Below are 9688 nucleotides of genomic sequence, written 5' to 3'. Positions count from 1 at the left end.
AAGATCCTACAAACAATAAAATAGATGTCAGATGACCTGGTTTTAATTGGGTTGGTGTTTTTATTCATGCCGTTTGTGACTTTGAATAGAGCTGTCTGAGTACTGGGATCGGGTAGAAATTACTGGAGAGATTCACAAAGGAAAATGAGTACAGATTTGAAAATAAACAACAGCTGTGATGAAAGTCATCAACTTGATAAGTTAACTCTGTTTCTTCCCACAGATGGTTGCATGACCTGCTGAGTATTTTCAACATTTGTTGTTTTCATTTCATATTTCCAGCTTCTGCAGTATTTTGCTTCTGTAAATTTCAAGTTATCTTACAATGAACCGAAGCTACCAGTAGGGGCCGCAAATCAGATGGTGCACCCAATGAAACGCTGCTAAATAAGCCACTCAAAAGATGAAACGCCAGCATAAAGTGGTGGAGCCTAACTTAGCAGCAAAGGCTGCGTCCTGCTCGCTAAAATAGAAATTACTTTTTCACAACTGGGTTGTGTTGGCTGGTTTGTGCTGATAATCCTTTATTGACAGTCAACGGAAAGGAGCCAAGAGTTCTGACACGTCAGAGACTTCAGTTAGAAGTCCAGGAAAAGAGAAAGAAGCAAAAATTCTCAGAGAAGTTGGGGGCTACTGGACTCTCGGATCATACCAAAGGTCATAAAGATCATTTCGTTACACAAGCCTTACCCTGAATCGGGGCGACTTGTCGGAAAACTGCAAAATGTAAGTTTAAAGTTTGTGCGAAACGAGAAGTTTGTGAACTAGTTTGGGTTGTTTGCAGAGGCCTCACCGGTGTCACTGGAGCGCAAGTTCTCCACTCTGGCAGCAGTAATTAATTTATAATAACATTGGCACGTTGAGCTTGAGACGTTTGTAAGAAACCGTCCGAAAAGTTCGTTCTTTGACTGCAATGCAGGTGACACTGTCGGTTTATAACAGAGCTTCCGTAGGCAATGCCGGAAACCTTGACTCAGATATTTAGTTAATAAAAGCGCAGGAACACCAACAGTAATCAGGAGAGGGGCGGGAGCGCGCGGGGGTCGCGCGCGCAGCCGGAGGAGGGTAGGAGGATGGGGGCGCGCGGCTGGTGGAACGGGGGGCGCGTGCGTGTGGCCTGAGACACGGGTGGGGGCGCGCATGTGCGTGGCCGGAGGATTGTGTGGGGTGCGCGCGCGCTCGAAGGAGTGGGGGGGGGACACGTCCGCGAGGAGGCGGTTCGGGGGGGGCGGGGCGCGTGGGCGGAGGAACCGGTTGGGGGGCGCGCGCATGTGGCTGGAGGATCATGTGGGGTGTGCACGCGGTCGGAGGATGAGGTGGGGGATGTTGCGCGTGTCCAGATCGGGGTGTGGGGGATGGCGCGCACAGCCAGAGGAACTGGGGAGGGGCGGGGTGCGTACGCGGCTGGAGGATAGGTGGGGGGTGGGGAGTGTACGCGGCTGGAGGATAGGTGGGGGGATGGCGCGCACAGACGGAGGAGTGGGTGGGGGCGCGTGCAGTTGGAGGAGTGGGTGAGGGGCCGCGCAGACCGGGAGCGCGTAGTCACGGGGAATTTTAAATCCGGGCACTGGGCTCGAGGTCAGAGTGGGAACGCGCGCAGATGGTGAGCAACCGAACAGAGGACTTTGAAAGTGCAAAACAGGCCAAATGTTGTAAAATTGACAGCTGAGGCCGATAAATAATGTCCTGATCAAGACTCTGAATTATATGTAACATGTGATCTCAATTCGATGCTCCCTTCATTTACCAGAAAGTGTAGTCCACACAGCAATGACGAATGAAATAAAAACAGAAAATGCTGGACAATCTCAGCAGGTCTGGCCGCATCTGTGGAGAGAGAAACAGAGTTAACATTTTGAACCTGTATGACTTCTTCAGAGCTAAAGAGAAGTAGAAATATGATGGATTTTATACTGTTTATGTGGTGGCGGAGCAGGTGGAACAAGCTAGAAGATCAGGGATCAGTGACGGTTAAGGAGAGATTGACAAAGATGTAATGGACACAAGACAAAGGGAATGTTAATAGTAGTGGTTAAGAGTAAAAAAGGTGCTGAGAATGGCATAAAGGTAAGACAGCAGGTGTTAATAGCAGAACAGGAGGGAAGGGTAAAACTCCAAGAAGTATGACTAAGGGAACCTTGGTTTTCAAGGGATATTGGCAATCTGGTTAAGAAGAAGAGAGGTGTATAGCAGGTATAGGCAACAAGAAGCAAATGAGGTACTTATAGAGTATAGAAAATGTAAGAAAATGCTAAAAAAAAGGAAATCAGGAAGGCAAAAAGAAGACATGAGGTTGCTTTGGCAGATAATGTGAAGGTAAACCCGAAAGGTTTCTACAAGTATATTAAGAGTAAAAGGATAGTAAGGGGCACAATTGGTCCCCTTGAAAATCAGAGTGGTCGTCTATGTGCGGAGCCTCACGAGATGGGGGAGATCTTAAACAGTTTTTTTTGCATCAGTATTTACTCAGGAAACTGGCATAGTGTATAAGGAAGGAAGGGAAACAAGCAATAGTTTCATGGAACATATAGAGATTAAAGAGGAGGAGGTGCTTGCTGCCTCCTTACAGCGAATAAAGGTAGATAAATCCCCCGGGCCTGACATGATATTCCCTCGGACCTTGAGGGAGACTAGTGTAGAAATTGCAGGGGCCCTGGCAGAAATGTTTAAAATGTCCTTAGCCACGGGTGAGGTGCCGGAGGATTGGAGGGTAGCTCATGTTGTTCCGTTGTTTAAAAAAGGCTCCAAAAGTAAACCAGGTAATTACAGGCCAGTGAGCCTGACATCAGTAGTAGGTAAATTATTGGAAGGTGTTCTGAGAGATCGGATATATAATTATTTGGACAGCCAAGGGCTGATTAAGGATAGTCAGCATGGCTTTGTGCGTGGTAGGTCGTGTTTAACGAACCTTGTAGAGTTTTTCGAGGAGGTTACCAAGAAAGTAGATGAAGGAAAGGCTGTGGATGTTGTCTACATGGACTTTAGTAAGGCCTGTGACAAGGTCCCACATAGGAGGTTAGTTCAGAAGGTTCAGACACTTGGTATCCATGGAGAGGTTGTAAACTGGATTCGAAATTGGCTTTGTGGGTGAAGACAGAGAGTGGTAGTGGATGATTGCTTCTCAGACTGGAGGTCTGTGACTAGCGGTGTGCCTCAGGGATCTGTACTGGGACCATTGTTGTTTGTTGTCTATATCAATGATTTGGATGATAATGTGGTGAATTGGATCAGCAAGTTTGCTAATGACACTAAGATTGGAGGCGTTGTGGACAGCGAGGAAGGCTTTCAAAGCTTGCAGAGAGATCTGGACCAACTGGAAAAATGGGCCAGAAAATGGCAGATGGAATTTAATGCGGAAAAGTGAGAGGTGTTACATTTTGGAAGGTCAAACCAAGGTAGGACATACACAGTAAATGGTAGGGCACTGAGGAGTGCGGAGGAACAAAGGGATCTGGGAGTTCACACACATAATTCCCTGAAAGTGGCATCACAGGTAGACAAGTTTGTAAAGAAAGCTTTTGGCATACTGGCCTTCATAAATCAAAGTATTGAGTATAGGAGTTGGGATGTTATGGTGAGGTTGTATAAGACATTGGTGAGGCCAACTTTGGAGTATTGTGTGCAGTTCTGGTCGCCTAACTACAGGAAGGATATCAGTAAGATTGAGAGAGTGCAGAGAAGATTTACTAGGATGTTGCCAGGTCTTAAGGAGTTGAGTTACAGGGAAAGATTAAACAGGTTAGGACTTTATTCCTTGCAGCGTAGAAGAAGGAGGGGAGATTTGATAGAAGTATACAAAATTGTGAGGGGTATAGACAGAGTAAATGCGAGTAGGCTCTTTCCACTTAGATTAGGAGAAATAAACACGAGAGGACATGGCTTTAGGGTGAAAGGGAAAAGGTTTAGGGGGAACTTCTTCACTCAGAGAGTGGTGAGAGTGTGGAACGAGCTAACATCTGACGTGGTAAATGCGGGCTCACTCTTAAGTTTTAAGAATAAATTAGATAGCTACATGGATGGGAGAGGTCTGGAGGGTTATGGACTAGGTGCAGGTCAATGGGACTAGCGGAATAATATTTCGGCACAGACTAGAAGGGCCGAATGGCCTGTTTCCTGTGCTTTAGTGTTCTATGGTTCTAATGGGAAACAAAGCAGTAGGTTAGCGGGTGGGGGTGGTGGGAGGTGGATTCAACTTCACGGAAAATTATGAAAAAACTGAAAAGAAAGGAGAGCCCATGAGAGGCTATTAAAGTCCCCAGAACACAAAATAGGACAGAGTGTTTGGAAAGGGCTAGGAATCTAACTTCAAGCACATCAGATAAAGGGACGACAATGAGAAAGGGGATGGGAAATACAGGACTGAAGGTGTTGTATCTGAATGCACGCAGTATACGAAATAAGGTAAATAAGCTTGTGGCACAGATTGAAATTGGCAGGTATGATGTGGTGGGCATCATGGAGACATGGCTGCAAGGACTGGGAGCTAAATATCCAAGGATATACATCCTATCGAAAAGATAGGCAGGTTGGCAGAGGGGGTTGGGTTGCTTTGTTAGTAAGAAATGAAATTAAATCGATAGCAAGAAATGACGTAGGGTCAGATGATGTAGAATCTGTGTGGGTAGAGTTGAGGAACCGCAAAGGTAAAAAAACCAAAATGGGAGTTATGTACAGGCCTCCGAACAGTAGTCAGGATGTGGGGCACAAGATACACCAGGAGATAGAAAAGGCATGTAAGAAAGGCAAGGTTACAGTGTTCATGGGGTGTTTCAATATGCAGGTAGACTGGGAAAATCAGGTTGGTAGTGGATCCCAAGAAAAGGAATTTGTGGACTGTCTACGAGATGGCTTTTTGGAGCAGCTTGTGGTGGAGCCCAGTAGGGTACAGGCAATTCTAGATTTAGTAATGTGTAATGAGGCAGATTTGGTAAGGGAGCTTAAGATGAAGGAACCCTTAGGAGGAAGTGACCATAATATGATAGAATTTACCTTGCAACTTGAGAGGAAAAAGCTGAAATCAGATGTAACGGTATTACAGTTGAATAAAGGCAACTATAGAGCCATGAGGGAGAAGCTGGCCAGAATTGACTGGGAGATGAGCCTAACAGGAAAGACAGTGGAACAGCAATGGCAGGAGTTTCTGGGAGTAATTTGGGAGACACAGCAAAAATTCATCCCTAGGAAGAAGAAGCATACTAAAGGGAGGACGAGGCAACCATGCCTGACAAGGGAAGTCAGGGACAGCATAAAAGCTAAAGAGAAAGCATACAATGCGGCGAAGAGCAGTGGGAAACCAGGGGATTGGGAAGCCTACAAAGACCAACAGAGGACAACTAAAAAAGAAATAAGGAGGGAGAAGATTAAATATGAGGGTAAACTAGCCAGTAATATAAAAGAAGATTGCAAGAGTTTTTTTAGATATATAAAGGGTAAGAGAGAGGCAAAAGTGGACATTGGGCCGCTGGAAAATTATGCTGGAGAAGTAGTAGTGGGGAACAAAGAAATGGCGGAGGAATTGAATAGGTACTTTGTGTCAGTCTTCACGGTGGAAGACACGAGTAACATCCCCAAAGTTCAAGAGAGTCGGGGACAGAGGTGAGTATGGTGGCCATTACCAAGGAGAAAGTGCTAGGAAAACTGAAAGGTCTGAAGGTGGATAAATCACCTGGGCCAGATGGATTACACCCCAGAGTTCTGAAGGAGATAGCTGAAGAGATAGTGGAGGCGTTAGTGGTGATCTTTCAGGAATCACTGCGTCAGGGAGGATCCCAGAGAACTGGAAAATTGCTAATGTAACCCTCCTGTTTAAGAAGGGAGTTAGGCAAAAGACGGGAAATTACAGGCCGCTTAGCCTGACCTTGGTCGTTGGTAAGATTTTAGTGTCCATTATTAAGGATGAGATTTCAGAATACTTGGAAGTGCATGGTAAAATAGGACAAAGTCAGCATGGTTTCATCAAGGGGAGGTCATGCCTGACAAATCTGTTAGAATTCTTTGAGGAGGTAACGAGTAGTTTAGACAAAGGAGAGCCAATGGATGTTATCTACTTGGACTTCCAGAAGGCCTTTGACAAGGTGCCGCACAGGAGGCTGCTCAGTAAATTAAGAGCCCATGGTGTTAGAGGCAAGGTACTAGCATGGATAGAAGATTGGCTGTCTGGCAGGAGGCAGAGAGTGAGGATAAGGGGATCCTTCTCAGGATGGCGGCTGGTGACTAGTGGAGTTCCGCAAGGGTCAGTGTTGGGACCACAAGTTTTCACTTTATACATTAAGATCTAGATGAAGGAACTGAGGGCATCCTGGCTAAGTTTGCAGATGATATAAAGATAGGTGGAGGGACAGGTAGTATTGAGGAGGTGGGGAGGTTGCAGAAGGATTTGGACACGTTAGGAGAATGGGCAAAGAAGTGGCAGATGGAATACAACGTGGGGAAGTGTGAGATCATGCACTTTGGTAGGAAGAATAGAGGCATGGACTATTTTCTAAATGGGGCGAGAATTCAGAAATCTGGAGTGCAAAGGGACTTGGGAGTCCTAGTCCAGGATTCTCTTAAGGTTAACTTGCAGGTTGAGTCAGTAGTTAGGAAGGCAAATGCAATGTTGGCATTTATTTCGAGAGGACTAGAATATAAAAGCAGGGATGTGCTGCTGAGGCTTTATAAGGCTCTGGTCAGACCACATTTAGAATATTGTGAGCAATTTTGGGCCCCGTATCTCAGGGAGGATGTGCTGGCCCTGGAGAGGGTCCAGAGGAGGTTCACGAGAATGATCCCAGGAATGAAAGGCTTAACACATGAGGAACGTTTGAGGACTTTGGGTCTATACTCGATGGAGTTTAGAAGGATGAGGGGGGGATCTGATTGAAACTTACAGAATACTGAAAGGCCTGGATAGAGTGGACGTGGAGAAGATGTTTCCATTAGTAGGAGAGACTAGGACCCGAGGGCACAGCCTCAGAGTAAAGGGAAGACCTTTTAGAACAGAGATGAGGAGAAACTTCTTTCGCCAGAGAGTGGTGAATCTATGGAATTCATTGCCACAGAAGGCTGTGGAGGCCAGGTCATTGAGTGTATTTAAGACGGAGATAGATAGGTTCTTGATTGGTAAGGGGATCAAAGGTTACAGGGAGAAGGCGGGAGAATGGGGTTGAGAAACCTATCAGCCATGATTGAATGGCGGAGCAGACTCGATGGGCCAAATGGCCTAACTTCTGCTCCTATGTCTTATGTCTTAACAAGGGTCAGCACTTGAGAGGAAAACACGAAATCAAGTGACAGATGGCTAAAACGATATAAAAAATAAATAAATAAAAATTCGATAAAAAAAGAGTCAAGGGAGGAGGGTGTTCATGGACGAATGAAAGACTTTTGTGAGTTAAGAGCATTTCTGAAATTCCTACTCTCCAGAGAGTATTCCGAATCGATCTACAAATTGAATGTCAAATGAATGCAGATGCATAAGTTCAATTGTCGTAATCTATTTACTGTTTTAAAGTAAGGTAGGGAAATGAAAATGGTAATTTTTTAACAAAACAGTTGCATACGTTGCAAAATGTGTGGCAATAAGATCAGTGGTGACTACAGTAGTTAAATATTTTCTTGATTGCTCTTTATACTAAATCGTCATTATGTTTCCAAAAGATTTTGCCAGGTTTGTCTTTGTTTACCCATCAAATGTTAAAAGTGCCACATTATTATCCAGGTAAATGCTGATCTGTTAACTGGTTTGCAACAGCTTTGCTTTATTTAAATGGTTCTGATCTTGAACGCCTGCTGCTCAAACATCTACTTTTATCGATGTTTGATCTACCTGAATCGGAGAATACAGCATTGCCGCGTAGTCTTCACTGGGGAAAATAAGAGTTTAGTTCCTATTGTGTCACCGCTCCCAGCAGATGCACCTCATTAGGACCTGATTGCCAGGATGAGAAAGTATGAATGAGTCTGGTTATCAATCTGCAGCTGCCATTCCTCGCTTGAATCCTTAGTGAAAATGTTGAGAGAGTAATGAAATATGGTACAATATTGTTTGAGACCAAAGGTATCCATATAAAAACTACAACAACATTTACATTTATGTAGTGCCTTTAGTATGCACAGGCTGCTTCACAGGAGCATTACAAAACAAAGTATGATATCCAGCCACAATAGGAGATACTAAGTCAGTGACCAAAAGCTTGGTCAAAGAGGATGAAGAAGTGTCTTAAAGGAGGAAAGCAAGTTGGAAAGACGTAGGGAGGGAATTCCAGAGCTTGGGGGCAAAGCAGCTGAATGCATGCCCATTTATGGTGGAACTGTTATGTTTGGGAATGCACAGGAAGCCAGAATTAGAGGAGCACAGATATGTGGGGTTGGAGGAAATTATGGAGAAAGGGCAGGACCATGGAGGGATTTGAAAACAAATTGATGAGAATTTTAAAATCAAGATGTTGCTTGACCGGTAGCCAATGTAGGTCTGTGGACACAGGTTTGATAGAGGAATGGGCAAGAGAGTTTTGGATGATCTCAAGTTTATGGAGGGTAGAATGTGGGAGGCCAGCCTGGAGTGCATTGAAATAGTCAAGTCTCAAGTTAATGAAGGTATGGTTGAGGCTTTCAGTAGCAGATGAGCTGAGATTGGGGTGAAGTCCAGTGATGTTATGGAAGTGGAAATAGGTGGTCTTGGTCATAGCACAAATAAGAGGTTGGAAGCTCATCTCTGGATCAAATGTGACACTAAAGTAAATATTTTGTTTTAATGTTTTTGTGTGAGGGGAGCATTAACCTGCAACCTTTTGTGAAGGTCAGCATACTGATCAACTAGATTTTCCTTGCTTTTAAATTTTAGATTCTCATTTAAAAATGAGACTATTATCTAATATTGCTACAAGTTGAAAGAATCAAGTGGTGGTGATAAAAACTGGAATGACTGACAGTGGGCATGTGCATAGGAAATAAATGAACAACATTCGAAATAATAGCAGCTTGGATTACCTTACTCCAGTAATTACTTAGTTGATGAAACAGAACTTTGATTTTGGAGTTGTTAACTTGTTTAACACATGCAGTAGAAGTGCTGAGACTGTTTTTATCAACTGGGACAGTATGTAAATGCACCATACAGATTTTAAGGCCTCAGGCTTGATTCTGGTATCTAATAGCTGATTTGTGCTGTGAGCTGATGTTAACTCAAGGTGCCAGAGAGAGGGTTATAATCCAGTGTTCCCATTCCTGATTGCAACCCATTGATGTAAACTTGTTGGTAGACACAAAAGACATCAGGTAAGGACAGGATTGTCATTGAAGATGGCAGGGCATGTTGAGAGAGCAGTTAATAAAGCATATGGTATCCTAGGTTTTATTAATAGCGGCATTGAGTACAAGAGTAAGGAGGTCATGTCAATCTTGGATAAGATATTAGTTAGGCCTCATCTGGAGTACTGCTTCCAGTTCTGGGCACCATACTTGAGGAAGGATGTGAAGGCATTGGAGAAAGTACAGAGGAGATTCCAGGGATGAATAACTGTAGCAATGAGGATAGATTGGAGAGGTTGGGTCTGTTTTCCTTGGAGAAAAGGAGACTGAGGGGAAATTTAATAGAGATATTCAAGATCCTGAGGGGTATGGACAGGGTAAATGGTGGGAAACTGTTCCCTGTCAAGAGTACATCAAGAATTAGGGGGCACAGATTCAAAATAATGGGCAAAAGGAG

The 9688-nt window shown here is 44.3% G+C and overlaps 1 protein-coding gene across 3 annotated transcripts in view; it reads left to right on the top strand.

Moving 5' to 3' along the window:
- Positions 1–396: 396 nt before the first annotated feature.
- The window catches only part of sgk3 (serum/glucocorticoid regulated kinase family member 3), a 149657-nt gene continuing 140365 nt past the window's right edge, over positions 397–9688 (top strand). For 2 of the 3 annotated variants that reach the window (XM_078540393.1, XM_078540392.1), the window contains exon 1: positions 400–726. The gene's annotated coding sequence lies outside the window, so the exon portion shown is untranslated. Of the gene's footprint in view, positions 727–9688 lie in introns of all 3 variants that reach the window. The other variant, XM_078540391.1, reaches the window with a different exon arrangement.

The sequence above is a fragment of the Cetorhinus maximus genome, chromosome 4, assembly GCF_964194155.1.
Source record: "Cetorhinus maximus chromosome 4, sCetMax3.hap1.1, whole genome shotgun sequence".
Taxonomy (NCBI): Eukaryota; Metazoa; Chordata; class Chondrichthyes; order Lamniformes; family Cetorhinidae; genus Cetorhinus; species Cetorhinus maximus.
The sequence above is the reverse complement of the archived record's forward strand: the minus strand, read 5'-3'. Positions and strand labels throughout refer to the sequence as shown.